Source organism: Dromiciops gliroides, chromosome 2 (assembly GCF_019393635.1).
Source record: "Dromiciops gliroides isolate mDroGli1 chromosome 2, mDroGli1.pri, whole genome shotgun sequence".
In the NCBI taxonomy this organism is placed as follows: domain Eukaryota; kingdom Metazoa; phylum Chordata; class Mammalia; order Microbiotheria; family Microbiotheriidae; genus Dromiciops; species Dromiciops gliroides.
The window spans coordinates 72,295,411-72,313,865 of record NC_057862.1 but is presented as its reverse complement, the minus strand read 5'-3'; the positions used below and the strand labels follow the sequence as shown (position 1 = coordinate 72,313,865).

Genomic DNA, 18,455 nt, shown 5'->3' with positions numbered 1-18,455 from the left:
ACAAGGGATTTTCATTAGATATAAAGGAAAATGTCCAGATGGGAGTAAACCTTAAGCTCCAAAAGGTGTCCTGAAACTTTCCTAGGATCTGTGAAAGGACAGCTTGGGGTGCTGGAGAGACAGTGGAGCTTAGCACTAGGAGATCTGGGGCCATACCAGGCTCTGTGGGTGAGTCACTGAATCTTTCAGTCTCTAGCTGTCAAATGGGGTTGTTAATATCTGTACTACCTGCTTTACAGGGGCCTTCGAGGGAAAGTGTTAAGTCTTAAAGTCTTATAAATATGAGTTCTTGGTTTAGAGAAGCTATTTGGAAGAGCAGATAGAATTGGCTTTGGAGTCAGGAAGGCCTGGCTTTAAGAGATGAACATACACACATCCAGACTATCTGTGTGATCCTAGGCAACTCTCCAAAACCCTGAATTATGGACCAGTCGACAGTCTATATCAATGGAGGGATTTTTTTCATACTAGGGTTTCCCAAAATAAATGAAATTGTGTTTCTAGACCAAAGAATAAAATTATATATACACACACACACAATGGTCAAGAATGGTTTTAACTGGAAGGAGCCCTAAACACCATCTAGTTCAGTTCTCTCCTCCAATTTTACATATGAGAAAACTGAGATGGAGAGAGACAGAGAGAGACAAAAGACACAGAAGGGGGGAGAGAGACCAAAAGAGACAGAGAGACAAAAAGAGAGAGAAAACTGAGATGGAGAGAGAGAGACAGAGAGAGACAAAAGACACAGAAGGGGGAGAGAGACAAAAAGAGACAGAGAGAGACAAAAAAAGAGAGAAAACTGAGATGGAGAGAGACAGAGAGACAGAAAGACACAGAAGGAGAGAGAGAGAGAGACAAAGAGAGAGAAACAGAGACACACACACACACAGAGGGAGCGAGCGCACTTTATTCAAGGTCACACAAGTAGGAAATACACAGAAGGTTGGACCTTCTTTCTCTTGACTCCAACCAAGCTCAGTGTTCTTTCCATCACACAGCACTATTTCTTGTTCTTATTTGCTTATTTGCTGTTATCTTGAATCCCTAGTAAATGGTCTGACCTAGAGAAGGACTTTATAGGCCCTTTGAATACCTGCATGGCATTCTGAATCTGAAGAGCTGGTGGGTCAAATTCAACGAACTTTAAAGTTTTCCAGCCAATTGTTATTTATATATTATGGCTTCCTGATTCTGTTGGGGATTCTTATTAGAATTTGTATTAAGATAGGACAGAGAAGAGGCAAAGAAAAAGGAATAGAATAATGATGGGTTGAAACATATACATCAGGGAAGGAGATGGCAAAGTGGGCTAGCTAGCAAGTATTCCAAAATAAACATGACAGATAGAAGCAGGACTCACTGTAACAGAAGAGCCAGAATACAGCTGACAGGCAGACAGAGGCAGGTCTCATAGTAAGGAGCTACTGTAGCCCTGGACTGGCAGATAATGCCATGCTGACTCTACAGATTCATTTGGTCGGCATCCAACATTAACCTCCCAAAGCTTCTTCAGAGACTTTTCAAGCAAATTGAAGAGTTTCCTTTTTTCCTCCTTCTTCCTCCTTAAATTTCAAGTTAAAGGCTGTGAGATATGGTACCTTTGAGCTTAAATCCCATCCAAAAAAGAATCTAACATGTTGCTTTCCATTGCCCTCAGGGCAATGTTTCTGGCTGCTGGAGGCAAGGAGAAAGGGTAACTTGGAGAAGCAAGGTGATCAGGGAGACCAGACCTGGAGAGAAACACATAAAAGTGCCTATGGTAATGGAATAGCCTGGGACCTCTAAGAGGAAGTAAAGCTAATTGTCCTACTTTACGTTTTCTGGTTTCTAACAAACTTCCCTTTCCCTTTAAGCAGGTGGAAATGATGCCTCTCTCTCTCTCTCTGTCTCTGTCTCTGTCTCTCATTTAAAGTGCAAGTGACAGGCAATGTAGTATAGTGTATAGACAGTTGACCATTGAAAGCCTCAATTCAAGTACTGCCTCTGACACATAAAGGCTGTGTGAACCTGGGTAAGTCCTTAACCTCTCAATCTTCTAGGTAACTCTAAGACTATGAGTTTCAGAGAAGGTGCCGACTTGCATTGTACGAGGAATTCATTCATCTAGAATAACTCCATACCAATGAAATCACAGATCAAAAAATAATCTCAGGTGCAATAATTGTCACTTCTGATGAGCCTTATGAATTAAACTCAAACCATATCCATCGCTAGTATTATGTTCATAACCTCAGACGTGGGAGGCACAAGGATTCCTATTGTGATAAGGAAGATTTTTCTCATAAAAGTCTTCATGCATACTCATACAACGAAGTACGAGTGTCACCATATCAACAGAGCATTGTCATATAAACTATTTTTTTCTCACACCTTCAGCATTCATGAACTTGACAAAATGACAGCCAGCCTAATGCTTCTAACTGACAATGATACTAGTCAGCATACTCTGACCACACGGACCCTTTCAATACACAGTCCTTACATGGGCATGCTTGATTCATATACCCTGATCCATCTGTTTGTCCCATCCCTCACCCCACCCCCAATACACACACACACACACATACACACACACACACACTCACATGCACATAGACTCACACACTCACCCTCTCCCTTCTTGCTGCTCTTGGCACAAACTGATTCACCTCAAGACAATCCCTTGGACTTGATATGCCTTACATCTACACAGAAAGTATGATTGCCTTTTTCTTTCTTTCTTTCTTTCTTTCTTTCTTTCTTTCTTTCTTTCTTTCTTTCTTTCTTTCTTTCTTTCTTTCTTTCTTTCTTTCTTTCTTCCCTTTTTTATTCTTTTGGCCTTCAAAAAATCCTACATAGAAAAACCCTGAGGATGTGACATTTGGCAACAGCCTATTGAACACTGGGGCCCTGAAAACTTGGGTTTAATCCGAAAACCTCAAGAAGCCCCAACCCACACTCCTTTCACTACCTACCCTCCTTGATAAGATCAGCCACATGTTAACCAAGAGGAGTTTGGTCGGGATCTGAAGTTCAGCCCTCCATCTGGGCAGACTTTCCTTAAGGCTCTTTGCTCCACTCATGTAACATTGGGGCCGTTGTAACCAAATCCCAAGAGCCAATGAGGAAAACAGCTCAGACCTGGTTCATAGTCGAAGGTTTCAATTTCCAAGATTTCTGGCATGCATGATTGGAATATGGCTATTTCAAGACGAGGGGCTTATCTTCCTTTGCAAGGATCTTCATGACTTCCTTATGACCAGGAGCAAAGAAGCAGAGAATTCAAACACATTTCACTGTGTCCTGGTGAAAAGACATTATAGTTGGCCATATTATTCTTTATGGAATGACTTGATTTCTCTTTGGCCCTTCCTTTCTCTTCAATTATCTGTGCTCACCTCAACTTTCCATTGTGTTAAATTTCCTCTGCTTATTACTGGCACAAAGTTTAGCACAGGGTGCCCCGGTTGGATTTCCGAGTTCAGGCCCAAAGGAGACACTTTGCTTTCTAAAGGCTCCATTTAAAGAGATGCTTAATTTCTATCATCCCAAAGGCCCAGAAGTGGAATCCTCTTTCTGACTCCCATCACCTAAGAGAGTATCTATTTATAAATCATTCTGATAAGCAAAATCTAACTCTCCTTCATGGTGTCAGCTGTACAAGGGTGTTTCTCACAGGAATGGTTTTTGTTCATGAGCTCACCCAGCCTTGTGCCTCCTAATGGCAAGCTTGAGATTCCCTGATTTTATTGCACTAGAAACCCTGGACCCAGTTCAGTTATCCATATGTCCTGGAGTATGCCCATGATATGGCCTTAAAAAAGATTTGACACTTCCCTGTAACTGTTTGGTACAAAAATGGGCAAATTTCATGGCGTCCTACTTTCTTATCAGGGATCTTTTGTTCTCTTCATTTTATGGAGTTGATCATTTTTTTAAAAATCAGACTTTGATTAATTGCACATATTTATTTTTATCTGAGTCCTGCATATAACAGTTTAAGACTTAAAAAAACCTGAAAAATCATTTTTATTGATGCAAGATGTTTGTTTTTTATATCAACTCAAGAGCTCTTTGTTTAGCATTTAATCCCTTCCCAACGGGAGAAAAAGCGATAACTGCTGATTATCTGTAAAAAAACACCAAGAGGGAAATTTAGGTAGGGGAATCCCTCCCTGTAAATATGACAGGACAGGGACAGACTGAAAGGGTTTTAGCAGTGGAAACACATTCAATGCCTTATGTTATTGGCTGTAATTCACAAAGGATGATTTTCCTTATTATTATTTTTTTAGACTAGGCTGGTAAATCATATACTCAGTAAAACAATAGGCCAGGAAATCATAGTATTTTTCCTCTTTAGCCTTAAGCTATGGGAGGCAGCTTGGTGTCATGGAAAGAACATTGGATGAGAGCTCAGGAAACTTGGTTACTTGTCTTTGCTTTACCATTACTAGCAGACAAGTCACATAATCTCTCTGGGCCTCATTTGTACAATGATGGATTTAAACTGATTTCCCAGGCCCCTTCCAGCTCTGAAATTTTCTGATTCTAATTCTGTGGCCTCATTTGACCAATGAAAACAACTGGCCATAATCTCACAGGGGTCTGAATGCAGGCACCCTTGCCCAGAAGCAAATATGTACCAAGACACACAGCACCTATCAACACAAAATGCAATTCTACACACGATGTCCACACCACACCAGATCACACTCAGACCTAAATAGTGTACTCAGGCACTAGGCTCATATCTGACTCGTCAGCTTCCACTCAGTGTCACTGAAAAAAAAAACACCCCAAAACAAACCTCAGCCATTCTTCTCATCTTACCTTCTAAGTTCCACATTTCCAATCAAGGGCAAATCAGCTCTTTGTCCCTTTCCCAGGATCCCAGTAAGCTACTGGATTTCACAGCATCTCAGTCACTAGGATAGCAAAACAACGACCTTCCATTATTCAAAACATTCTGGGCTTTCCTCTTTAACTCAGTTGCTTGAAGATGAATAAAAGAAAGTGAGTTGAAAAGTCAAACCTTTGAATTCTCACGGATCTGCCAAGCTAGATGAAACAAAAAGCAAGCTAGAGATACAAAGTTACTAAAATATACTTAGATATACAGCAAGCGAGGGGGAAACCAAATAGAGTTCTTGGTGGAGAAGAAGCAAACAGTACGCACTAGAACAACCATTTGGTGTCAAGTAACAGACAGATTAAACAAACAGACTCATCAGCTATTTTTACATTCAGATCTGGCCGTGGCAATGGATAACTAAGGGGGTGAAAAATAACGATGCCTGTTGAGACGGCTGCTAACCTGGATTCAAAACTCAACTCAAAGCCTTCTGTGCAACTATGTAACACCTCGATAAAGATCAATGTCTCAAGACGATAAAGAAAAATATTTATTTAAGTCACCATAAAAAAGCAGATCAAGTATGTGCTTTGGGCGACCCACGTTGGGGCTGTTGATGTGGAGGTTCAGAAATAGCCTATTTCATCATCAACCCTGGACACATGTATCCTGCATTCCTCGAGTAAGGAGGCCACTCTCTCCCGTCTTCCCAGAGCAAAATAACACTACGGGCTGTAGGGGAGGAGACAAGCCAGAGGGGTTAGGTTTCAGGTTGAGAATTGCAATAGGTTATGAAATAATAGGGGAGATATGTAATGAAGCAAGATAACCTTAAGTTTTAGAAGCACAGTTATAAACAAGGACAACCGTCTGGAAAACAGAAACAGTAAGTGAAACAATTATTCCAACCGCTGCTCTTTAACTAATTTCCTTGCATAGGACAAGGTTTGAATCTCAGGATCCTCATGGAGGGAACTGGCTTTGGTCCATGGGGCTTGTGAAAAGCACATAGCTTTTCTCAGGAGCTTTTCCTCTTAGGTCTCACTAAGATTTTAATCTGCACTCTCCCCTCCCCCAACCCCGCCCACAGCCCCCTCCCTTTTCACCTCTTACTTTTGAGGCTAAGGTCCAGAAATATTTTGGATTTGCAGGGAAGAGCCTATCTTCCATACATAGGACTGAGAAGGAAGGTTCTGTAGTGTTGATTTCCACTCGCCATTTGAACAAACCATCTTCCCATTTCTGAATCATGTTGTAGAAGCCTGGTTTATTGAGGGGTGGGGTGGGAATTAGTTCAAACTGGGAAGAAATGGAGAGAGGCCCATTACGGGTTCATTGGTTGCCTTTACAAATCTGAATGCTAAGCTGTTCATCCAAGTCTTGGAAATGGTTTTAGGGAGGAACAAACCAAGTCCTTCCATGTTCCTTGTTGACATCCCCTTCTCCTCCTTCTCCAGGAGGAAACAAAATAAAAATAAAACAGAATAAAACCTCTGGGGGCTAACAATCTAAGAGAATTAAGTTGAGGTTGGAGTTAGGAGAACGGATGACCATAAGGGAAAATGAGAGACAGGTCCACTGGTGTTTGCTAATTAGCTTCATTCTTCCTCTTTCACTATGTCTTCATTCTCATTCTTAAGTGGAGAATGTGACCTCATGTCTTGTTTAGGTTACCAGGAAGTATGTATTTTACATAGCTCCTGCTACTGGAAGGGATGGGGTTTACATGAAGGTGACAGAGTCAGAGGTTAGGGATTTAGGGAATACACAGGAGGCATTTTTGGGGGGGGGGCGGGGGAAGAGTGAGGAGTTAAAGGAAAATTGAAAAGCCAGCACCATAGTAAAAGAAGCCCGGAGCATAGCAGAGTGGATAGAATAAGAATAATATGAGAGAGGGAGAGAGAACAAGACACTAACCTGTCTAGGAGGTGCTCTCTGAGAGAGTGTATTCCAACTGTCAAGAGTCAGGACAGGAACCAATGAGTACTGACCACAGCTGACTGAGGTGGGATCAGATTTCTCAACAAGAATTTATTTACCTGCCCCATGCCAAAGATAGAGTATCTCTGGAGATGGCAATCTTTCTCATCAGCAACATTTCAGTTGCAACTCAGTTCTGGGCAACTTGGTGATAAAATCATACTCAGAGTCTGTCCACTGCAATTGAGAATGGATAATCTTAGATTCTATATGGGAGCCTGGCTGTGAATGTTTCAAAGGGAATAACCCAGCTGAAGGAGCAGTTCTCCAGGATCCAGGAACCTCTGAGCTGTATGGAAAGAATGTGGATGAAGACACAATTCTAAATGTAGACTTGTGGGCACTGTGATAGCCAAGGCTGTCTCTTATCTTCTAAACATCAAGGACTAATTTCACAGTTTGAAAGACCATAACTTATGTCTTGATGTACTGGGCAGATTTTTTTATTAGTCTTTTCCCTGGTTGCCGAGTACCCCGTGACAGTAATGATGCTGAAACTTAACACTTTAAACAAATACACTTAACCATTACCTTCAGTTAAAAATAATTTATCAAGCGTAGGCTTTGTGCAGAACACTGTGTTAGGCACATGGGGATGATATAGAGATATGGTTCTTGCATTTATAGATCTGACAACCTAATGGGGGGCACATGAATAGCTATAGTTCAAAGTGTACACGAATGAAAGAAGTGAAAACTGTCATGTTAAAACCCAAGGAAAGAGTATCATTTTTAATGGGGGTGGGTGGTGGCTCAGGGAAGGCTTTATGGAGAAGGTAGCATTTAAGATATGCCATGAAAAATGGTTAGGCATAGTGGATAGAGTGCTGGATCTGGAGACAGGAAGACCTGAGTTTGAATCCTGCCTCAGACACTTATAGCGTGACCTTGGGCAAGTCACTTAACATCTCTAGTTTCAGTTTTCTCATCTATAAAATGAGAATAGTAAAGAGCATTAGACTCACAAGGTTGTCATGAGACTCAAATGAGATGGTATATGTAAAGTGCACTGCACAAAAGTGCTATGTATGTGTTAGCCATAACAGACAAGCTGGGGATACATTTCTGTGAGGAAACAGTGTTTTTGGTTCCCCCCACCCACCCATACATGTGAATCTGGAGATCATGGACCTCAGAGGGCAGCAAGTGTTAAGTATAAGTACACCTAGTCTCCAGCTGTTACAGAAGATACTCTCTGCATGCCTGAAAATAAGACATAAAATTCCCATAAATCAAACCATAGTACTGCAGGTAACATGCCCGAATTAGACCTTAATCTTTCTGAGCAGCTCTCATGGAGGAAGCAGTGCTACTCAGGTTAATTCTCTCCTTGCTTCTTGGTGGGGCTTCTCACTGTAGAGGAAGTACAAGTTAAAACAACCCACATGTTCTCCTCCCTTTCCCTGACTCTAGCAAGAGGATATGATCTTTGGCCAGGGATGCCTACTCAGTTAGTGATTCACTCTGGAAGCCAGAATAAATCCAAGGCCTCTGTTGGCCCTATCTGTAAAATGGATCGACAGTTGAGGCAGGGTGATGTGTTAGGAATATGGGTTTGGAAGTCAGACAGCTCGAGTCTGAATCCAGTCCATGCTATTTCTTTTTTGGGTGATTTTGGGCTGAAAGTCACCTAGTTTCTCTGGGCCTTCTTGTACTCATCTATAAAAGGAGTGAGGAGAGGTAGCATGGCATGGCCTCTGAGTCAGGGGGTCTTGGGTTCAAATCTCTCTTCTAATGCATACTGGCTATAGGACCCTTGGCAAGTCCTAAGTTTGTCCCAAGTACCATGTACAGAACTAAAGCAGATCTGTATTGTTAGAGGGAATTTTCTCATTGTCTACATCAATGAACTCATGGGTCTAGATCAGTGATGACAGATACAAACAGAAAGGGGCCACTAAACCATACACAAGTATACCTGTGGGCTACATATTGATTTAGAAAATCCCATATTAATATTATCTATATTTTATTTTATTTTATTTTTTGTGGGGCAATGAGTGTTAAGTGACTTGCCCAGGGTCACACAGCTAGTGCCAAGTGTCTGAGGCCAGATTTGAACTCAGGTCCTTCTGAATCCAGGGCCGGTGCTTTATCCACTGTGCCACCTAGCTGCCCCCTATTTTATTTTATTTTACTTAAATTATTCAATATCTTCCAGTTACACTTTCTTCTGGTTCTAGTTGTATTCAGGATTGATGCAGGCTGTGTGTGACATATCTAGACCTCCAGTCTAGCCATAAAAAGAAATGGAAAATATTGAACTAGGGCCCCACTGTGGTTCCTTTTAGCTCTTAAGGAACCTCATTGACAAAGACATCTGACTTTTGGGAAAATGAGAGTATTGTTTAATAAGTCCCATGGAAGGGATTATCAATTTTACCTTAGCAACAGACCCTGAGCCATGCCACCCAATGAGGGAGGGCAGTACAGTACAAAGGCCATCAGACTTTGGCCTGTAGGCAACCTGGGGTCAAGTCTGCCACTTACTAGCTGTGCAATCTTAGGCAAGGTACTTCCTTTCTCTCTATTTCTCATCGGAAAATGAGGGGGTTGGATGAGTTAGATATAACTTATATGGCTTGCTTTACTTAGATTACCTCATGTATTCTTACAACAAATCTATGAAGTAGGTGTTATTTTTTATCTCTGCTTTACTGGGGTGGGGTGGCTAGGTGGCAATGAGGATAGAATTCCCACCCTGAAGTCAGGAAAACTCATATTCCTGAATTCAAATCTGACCTCAGACACTTACTAGCTGTGTGGCCCTGGGTAAGTCAATTCACCCTGTTTGCCTCAGTTTCCTCATTTGTAAAACAAAGGAAATAGAAAACTACTCCAGCATCTTTTCCAAGAAAACCCCAAGTGGTGTCACGAAGAGTCAGTCAGACATGATTGAAATGACTGAACAATAACACTTTACTGTGGAGGAAACTGAGCCTCAAGCAGGTTTGTGACTTGTTCCAGGCCACATAGTTCATAAATATCTGAGTTAGGATTTGACTCCTGACTCCTCTCTGACTCCTGGTCCAGCACTTAATCCACTATAGCATGCTGTCTCTAATCTAAGAGTTCTTAACCTTTTAAAAAAAATTATGGAATCCTTTGGCAGTCTGATGAAGCTCATGAATCCCTTCTCAGAATAATAGTTTTGAATGCATAAAATAAAACATGCAGATTTACAACAAAAATGTTCTTTACTGAAATAGTTACCAAAATATTGGAAGAATACAATATCCTGGACCTTGAGCCTCTGCCTAGTCCAAGGAGATCTCTAAAGTTCCTTCCAATCCAGAGATTCTGTGACAAGATTCAACCTGATAGAAGAATTCATCCCTGCTGTCTAGTTCTCAAGTGCTTAATAAAGCCCTTTATAAGTCCTAGTCATCCTTCAAAGGGACCATGGTCGTATCACCTCCTCCCTCTTTGCAGATTTGGGATGCTGGTATACCCTGGGAGGGAAGGGCATTGCCTGTCGGTAATCCACTTCCTCCTTCCCATTTTAAGGTGCTGTCCTCACTACATACACTTTCTGTGCCTGTTATAGCTCTTGCTCAGTTATTTGTCTCCCAGAGCTCTTTGGTGACTGGTCCATGCCATGGACACACTTTTTACTTCTAATAGATATCTTCTGATTATTCTAAGGCAGTACAGCTCTCAAAAATGTCCCAACGAGATTTGAAAAATCCTACAGAGGTGGTGTGGCAGGGCAGCTAGGTGGCACAGTAGATAAAGCACTGGGCTTGGATTCAGGAGGACCTAAGTTCAAATCAGACCTCAGACACTGGACATTTACTAGAGTGACCCTGGGCAAGTCACTTAACCCTCATTGCCTCCCCCCCCAACCCCAAACCAAGCCAAACCAACCAACCAAACAAACAAACAAAACCAAGCTCTGCCATTTATTATCTGTGCAACCTTTGGCAAATCATTCACTGATTTGGGCCTGTCTCTTCATCTGTAAGATGAGGGGGCTAGACTAAATGACCTCTGAAGTACCCTTCAGCTCCTTATCTATGAGCCTATATATTAAGCTTCTACTAGGCAGGGAATTAGAAAAGGTAATATATAGAGATATAAAGTTTAAATAAAACATAATGCCTGCCTTCATAGAGCTTGCAATCTAATACTTTAACTTCTCAACTCTTCCTCCACTTATTGGCTGAACTCTCAATGTTAGGTGAGGCAAGAATGAGTCAGGATGCTCCCAATGTCCAAGCTTTCAATCTTCCATTAGAAGGACTATAGCAAGTGGTTAAAGCACTGGCCCTGTATTCAGGAGGACCTGAGTTCAAATCCGGCCTCAGACACTTGACACGTATTAGCTGTATGACCTTGGGCAAGTCACTTAAACCTCATTGCCCTGCCCCCCCCACCCCAAAAGAAGGACTATAGCAGCATTTCCTTTCACCTGCATGAACTAGCAAGGAATCTGTGATGTGCCTCAAAATTGACAGTCTCATAGCCAGAATTTGTTGGGAAGCTGGGGATAAGGCCCCGGGCAAGATCCAATCAGGAGAGCTATGCATCAGCATGATGATGGTTATTGTGGAAGGAGGTTCCCCACTCTAACTTTCATCCAGAGATTGTAACTTAATGATGCTATTGGGGGTGGGTGTGGGAGATCTGTCAATTAACTGGACCTAAGCTTTCTGATAAGGGCAAAGGCAAGGGAACCATTTTCTTCCGTTTGTTTAATGTGATTGCTATCAGAGTTGCCCGATGGGAGTCGAATGATGTCGCACGCAGCTTTAATAAGGATGGAATGAATGTATGGGATTGCTCGGCTAAAGATAGCATTCATGGCCTTGTGCCGCAGGGTCTATCTAGAGAGTTAGTCCCCTGCTTTCTACCAACTGCTGATGGCCCACCCACACTAGCTTGTTGGTATATGCTACTTACTAGAAAGGGGCCTCCTCATGAACTTAGAGGGGGCAGCTTAATATGGAAATCATATGTGTGGTTGTCATACTGGGCTTCTGCAGGAGCTATTTCCTATAGGCTTGGAAAAAGGAACTCTGTTGCCTCGCCCTTTAAAGGCACAGCTAGTTTACTGAAGCAAAGGCACACTTCATGGTAGGAAATAGATTTCATGAGAAAGAGGGTTCCAGGGCAGGCCTAGAATAATAGCTCACATATTTCTGATGCTTTAAGGCTTAGAATTCCCTTTTCTTGCTATTGCTCTCTAAGGTCATTAGAAAAGAACTGTTATTTCAAGAGACTTGGAGACAGGTGAAAGGATCTGCCGAGCATCTTGCAATTAGTAAGTACAAGAACAGGGGCGTAGTCCCAGCTATTTTGACTGTAGGACCTTAGGAACGTTTTACCTGCTATGAAAAGGGATGCCTTCATTAAATATAAAACCGCACAAAGTATTATTAAAAACCTTCTTTACAATTGGCACTCTGCTAGTACTAATTATTACTCTATTATTTATACCATACCCTAAGACATCTATGATGTAATCCGGTAATTAAGATGGTTGCTATTTAATATTTATTAAGCACCCACAATGTGCTAGTCACTGATCCGTATAAAATGAACCTTTACCCTGAAGAGCTTACCATTTTAGTGCACCAACTGAACAGAGGGAGCAATGATAGAGTTTAATGGATATTGGCATCCTCAAACAAGACTAGGAGATTAAGCTGATTAGAATATGCCACAATTTAGTTTTAACGTGCCATTTGAATGAGCACAAACTTTTCATCCCCAGAAAAGATACAAGAAGGCAACTTGTAGGCTATGGACTTTTGCTTGACTACAACATATGAGCTGAGAAATAGCTTGACCTAGTAGAGCATTGGACATAAGGTCAGGAAGATCTAGATTCAGTTCTCACATCTGAAGCTTAGTGGATAGAACTCTGAGTCTGGAGTCAGGGAGAACTGGGTTCAAATCTCACCTCAGACACTAGCTATGTTGCCTGAGTGTGTTACTTAATCTCCCTGTGCCTCAGTTTCCTTATCTGTAAAAACAAGAGGATTGGATTGGATGGTCATTAAGACCCTTTTTCTTGCAGCTCTATATCTATGATTCTATGATCTTACCTGTGTCAACAGGGACAAGTCACTTAATTCTAAGATGCAGTTTGGTAGAAGGAGTTCTCCCTACTCAAGAAGCCGTGGGTTGTTGACGTATTGACATATTATAAATAAGTAAATGAATTTTTTGGCTACAATAACTCTTGAAAGCTACCTGCTAAATTATAGAGGGATTGCATTGGTGTTGGGAGTGGCAGTGATTGCATCAATGAAATTGCATATACTTGAAGTACTATAAATAAACATAAAGTAAAAAACATGATATAATGGTCTAGGAGGAATGAGGTGATTTGTTTCAAGAGATGGTGGAAAACAAGAATATGCTGCCATTTCAGAAGGATTTCTTATGACTCCCGTCGAAAACAATCCCAAAAGGATACTATTATGAAACATGTCTGAACATGTTTGCTCAGTGAGGTTAATCACTTTATTCCAATCTTCACCATTAAAGGATATGATTAGAACATTTTCTTTGTAATTCATCCAGATTCTCTTCATAGCATCAAAAATGCTTTCCTTAGGGGGCAGCTAGGTGGCGCAGTGGATAGAACACTGGCCCTGGATTCAGGAAGACCTGAGTTCAAATCCAGCCTCAGACACTTGACACTTACTAGCTGTGTGACCCTGGGCAAGTCACTTAACCCTCATGGCCCTGCCCCCCCCCCCAAAAAACAAAAAAAAATCCAAAAAATAATGCTTTCTGTGGCTACTTATGCAGACTTAAAGAATCAGAAATGGAACTTGGACTCCACAACATTAAATCCAACATCACATTGCCTCAGAAAATAATAGGTTATCTTTCTTTCCAACTACCTCTTTCCTTTTGGTCTTTCCTATGGTCTTTCCTGATCCCTCATATTTACCTATTGACATCTAACTCATCCTTCAAGGCCTAGTTCAAATGGCATTTCCTTGGTGCTCTTTATGGAAGAATAATGACTCTGGAGTCAGAAGGGGGTTCAAGTCCTATCCCTAGTGTGTTCTATTATGTGACCTTAGGCAAATCAAAACCTTCATGCACATCAATTTCCTCATCAATAAAAATGAAGTTGGACTAGATAGCCTATGAAGTAATTTCTAGCTATATATATATATGTATATATACACACATATGTAGGCATATTGCTCAAATTTATATATATATATGAAATTGATATATATGTAAAATTTCTATGGTTTTATAATTTTTTTCCTCATATCATCTCCTAGCATATGACACCCCTCTTAGGGGTGGTATAGTATAGCATTTGAAGTCAGGAAACATGAGATTTTAATCCCAAGGGAGACACTTGCTAGTGCTGTTAGTTTGCCAAACTCCTTAACCTCTCAGAATATCAATTTCCCCATCTGTGAAGTGGGTATGACAGACTACTTATCATAGTGGATAGAGGACTGAGAACCGACTTTTGAATTAGAAAGTCCTAACACAAGTCTTGTCCTTGACACATACTGAGTGACCAAGGGAAAAGAATTTAATTTCTCAGTGCCTCATTAAATTCTCTAGGACTATAAATTGTGGAATAGCTGTTGCTCTATATCAGAGGAGGGTGTTTCCCCACTGGGAGGTCTCAATTCTGATATAAGTGCAGGTCTGGACCAAAGAAATGGGGGTAATAATAATATTTCTACTACTTGTCTCATTGAATTGTTATAAGCAAAGTACTTTGGAAATCTTCAAGTGTTCCGCAAGCATGAATTATTATTTACTTAGATTCTAATTTGTTTTATATTTGCCTCTGCACATGTCTCATTGTTTATTGGACTGTAATCTCCCTGAGGTCAGGAATCAGAATATGTATGTATCCTTCCTACTTTTTGCTTATAGGTGATCATTGGGAAAAAATATTGCAGCCTACCTGATCCTGCCTTTTTTCCCCCACATTGCCCTTCATGTCATCTGTAACTTTGATTCTTCAGAGATTGTTGTGTTCCAAGAATCACAATCACACAGGGGGAAAATAGTATAGTGTTAAAAAATTATTTTTTGAGTCAGGCCAAAGACGGGCTGGTAAAAGTTTTAAAACTGCCTTTCCAACAATGTAAGACACTTTTAAAATTTAATCTGCATTAGTAACATTTTTCCCATCACTTGGGAAACAATAAATAAATCAATCCCTGATTTGGGGTATTTGCTGATTTCTGCAGTGTAGATGCTTATAGCAACAATTGAACAATGATTTCTTGAGCTGGTTGGAGCTGTCCTTGACATCATCCAAGAGCACCTTGGTATCATTAAACGCATCGTGATATATCCAAACTGTGATCCAGCCCTTTATTTTCTTCTTATCTAATTTTGGGCTCAAATTTATTGATCTCTATAGTGTCCATCTCATTGAGAGGCCCTGTAATGTTCTTACTGGGGCTTGATATAACCACCATAATATCATCTGTGAATACAAACATGTCAAGGCTCTGACTGGCTGGAGGGAATCCCTCTTCCAGACACTCTCCATGACAGTGGAGGTTGTCTTTGGCAAACATGCGCCACATTGTTTGATGCTTTGCCTGACATGAATAATCAGGATCTAGCACTTAGCACATAGTAGGTGCTTAATAAATGCTAACTGACTGAATAGGATCACTGAGGATAGTCATTTTTATATTTTTTCAAGGAATTTTGCATGTTTTTAACATATGCATGATTTGCCCTAGCAAAGCATTATTTTTGGTTAATCAGCAAATAATCAATACAATAGTATCTTATATTTTCTACATTATTCAGTCTGATTATGAAGATGTGGTTTGTTGTGGAAAGTCATTTGTGAAAGCCTGCTTCTTTCCTTGTCATATTTTCATCAAGGATGCCTTTTATACATGTGTAGATCTTCTGAGAAAGGTGTTATAAAACATGAATTTTTAGTTATTAACATTCCCATTTATTACCTTTTGGGTCAAAATACTGTTCATGGATTTCTGTTTTTCTCATGATTTGGTGTCTTTCTTCATTTCAGGAATCATGGAGAATGGTCAAGATTGTGTTGCCTCTGGCACCTCTTGGTTCATATTTGAAAACAATCCAATCTCAAAACTTCTTTTTATTAAAGAGATGACTGGAGGGAGTAGGGTGGTATATTAGCCTTGGTAGAAGAACTCTAGTGCATTAAACAGATGCTCAGAGAATGGTTTATAGAAAGACACAGCCAAGGATAGCAGAATGAAGATGCACAGTAAGACTTGTAATACCCATTCATTTAGTGGAAATCCACTGATGCAAGGGCATAACCATAAAAGAATCAAAGCAAAGTATCTCTTTCCATAGAATGTAGCAAAGTAAAAATTCCTCAGCATTTAAACCGAGAACCTAATGAGAGGTTTAAACAAGAATATAAGGTAGTTCCACCACAGATTGAAATTTTAGGTTGTTGAATAAGTTAAATAAAATTCAGCCTGGGCTCCTACACAATATGATGATTTATTTTTGTTTCTCCATAGAGGAAAAAGGGGCATCTAGGTGGGCATAGTGGATAGAGTGCCAGGCCTGGAGTTAGGAAGACTGAGTTAAAATCTGGCCTCAGACCTTAGCAGTTGTGTGACCCTGAGCATCTGTAAAATGAGCTGGAGAAGGAAATGATGAACCGTTCTTGTATCTTTGCTAAGAAAACCTCAAATGGGGTCACAAAGATTTGGGCATGAGTAGAAGAAATGAACAACATCAAACAACAAGGGAAAGAGGGCAGAATATGAATGCAAAGAATCTTAAACAATCAGGGTTTTGTTATGTGTGTGAAAGGGAAAGGAGAAAAGCAGTTTTCAGTTTTCCCCATCTCAGTCAGTTGGTTAAGTAATAAATATTTATTAAATACCTTCTACATGCCAAGCCCTGTGCTAAGGGTTGGGAGATATAAGTGTTTAGAAATGAAAGCAATGGCCAATCCCTGCTCTTTAAGAGCTCACCATTTAATGGGGGGAAACAACATAGAAACAGTCACGTACAAATGAGAGATATGGGATAAACTGGAAATAATTATTCAATATTTTTAGCTAACAGATACAAAAACCTCTCTCAAGTTTAGGAATAGGTTAAGAATCATATAAACCTAAAAGATAATGAACCATATTACTTCGTTTTGAGGTTTATGGGAGCTGCAAGGTGATGCACACTCTCTAGGCAAATTCAATTCTCCAATAACTCAACAAACAGTGGCTCTTGGGTACTTGGGTACAAGGCATTCTGCTGGGTTTAAGAGATACACAGACAACAATGGAAAAGTCCTCCAAAGAACTGGCCCTCCCTAAGCTCCTTGAACACAAGGCCTAGTTGTTATTGTTTGTGTGCGTGTGTGTGTGTGTGTGTGTGTGCACTTGCTTGCCCACGTTTCCCTATAATTTAGTACAATATCTGACACATATTATTAAGCACTTAATAAATGATTGTGAATGGATTTGATTTTATCCCCTTTCTTTGTCATTTTGCCTTGATTCTATAGAAAAGACTCCAGAAGACCTTATTCCCTTTTTGATTGACCCACTAATATTGGTTTTTTCGGAGGGGGGGGAGGGAAGGGCTATTACTACCTAACCCTGCCACCTTCCTCAGGGCAGACAAAGTGTTTGCAACTCTATAAGCATTTCTTAGATACTAGAACAAGGTGTTAATAGGAACAGCACCCCTCCCCCCTACCCAGGGACCCGTTTACCTTTAGTGTAAATCCATCTGTACTGGATATTGTTCCTAAGTCTAGCCCTGCTGCTAATTTCCTGTTGAGACATGTTGGAAGATTAAATTAAAAGGTTTTGAAGTCCTTTGATGAGAGGGAGTTAAATAAATGTAAAATATTATCATTTTATCATTTTAGATGCATCTCTCTGCCTGCTAGTTTTTCAGATTTAGAAACAAACTATCTTGCTCTGTTGAAGCCTAGATTTAGAAATGACACTTAGAGTGATTAATCTTTATAGATCAAGTTTGCATAAGTAGAAAATTCAGACAAATATAACTACTAAGTGAGGCAGGAGTTCATGAGAACTCTATGAATCAGAGGATGGTCCTTATGGTTCATCAATTAAATGTGTTTTTAATTGGGAACAAAGCCCAAATGAATAAAACCAGAATAAGTTTCAGCACCTTCAGGAGCTATTTTAAAAGAGTCCAGCTGTATAAAATGACTGAGTCCAATGTGACAAGAGAATATATCCAATGTACCTCCAACTAAAACAGATCCAGTTCAATATACATCATTGTTTATTAGACATCTAGTAGGTGTAAAGCACTACTCTAGGCTCTGGGAAAAAGCAATAATAGTACCTGTCCTCAAGGAGTTTACATTCTATTGGATAAAGTCAAGTCAACAAATCAACAAGCACCTGGCATTTATTAAGTATTTATTTTTTCCAGGTCCTGTTCTAAGACCTGGAAATACAAATAGGAGAAAAAGGAAAGACAGTCCTTCCCCTCTAGTAGCTTCCTTTCTCACTGGAGAAGACATATGCATAAAAGGGAGATGAAAAAGTTGGGGAAGGAGAAGGCTCCCAGCCTAGGGTATGGTGGTAAAGTCTGGGGAGTCAAGAGAGTTTAGAGGGGAGGGAAGGATGGCTGACTTGGGTCTTGACTTAAAATGGAGGTTCTGGGAGGAACTTACCAAAGACAGGAGGGG

At 40.4% G+C, this 18,455-nt stretch overlaps 1 protein-coding gene across 12 annotated transcripts in view; it reads right to left on the bottom strand.

The window, feature by feature from the left end:
* Positions 1-6,872, bottom strand: part of C2H10orf71 (chromosome 2 C10orf71 homolog) — a 48,489-nt gene extending 41,617 nt beyond the window's left edge. For 2 of the 12 annotated variants that reach the window (XM_043988314.1, XM_043988308.1), the window contains exons 1-3: positions 5,018-5,158; positions 4,816-4,910; positions 2,958-3,285 (exon numbers count right to left, since the gene is read on the bottom strand). The gene's annotated coding sequence lies outside the window, so the exon portion shown is untranslated. Of the gene's footprint in view, positions 1-996; positions 1,734-2,957; positions 3,286-3,380; positions 3,907-4,815; positions 4,911-5,017; positions 5,159-6,754 lie in introns of those variants that run through there. The other 10 variants (XM_043988315.1, XM_043988309.1, XM_043988320.1 and 7 more) reach the window with 8 other exon arrangements.
* Between the last annotated feature and the right edge of the window lie 11,583 nt (positions 6,873-18,455).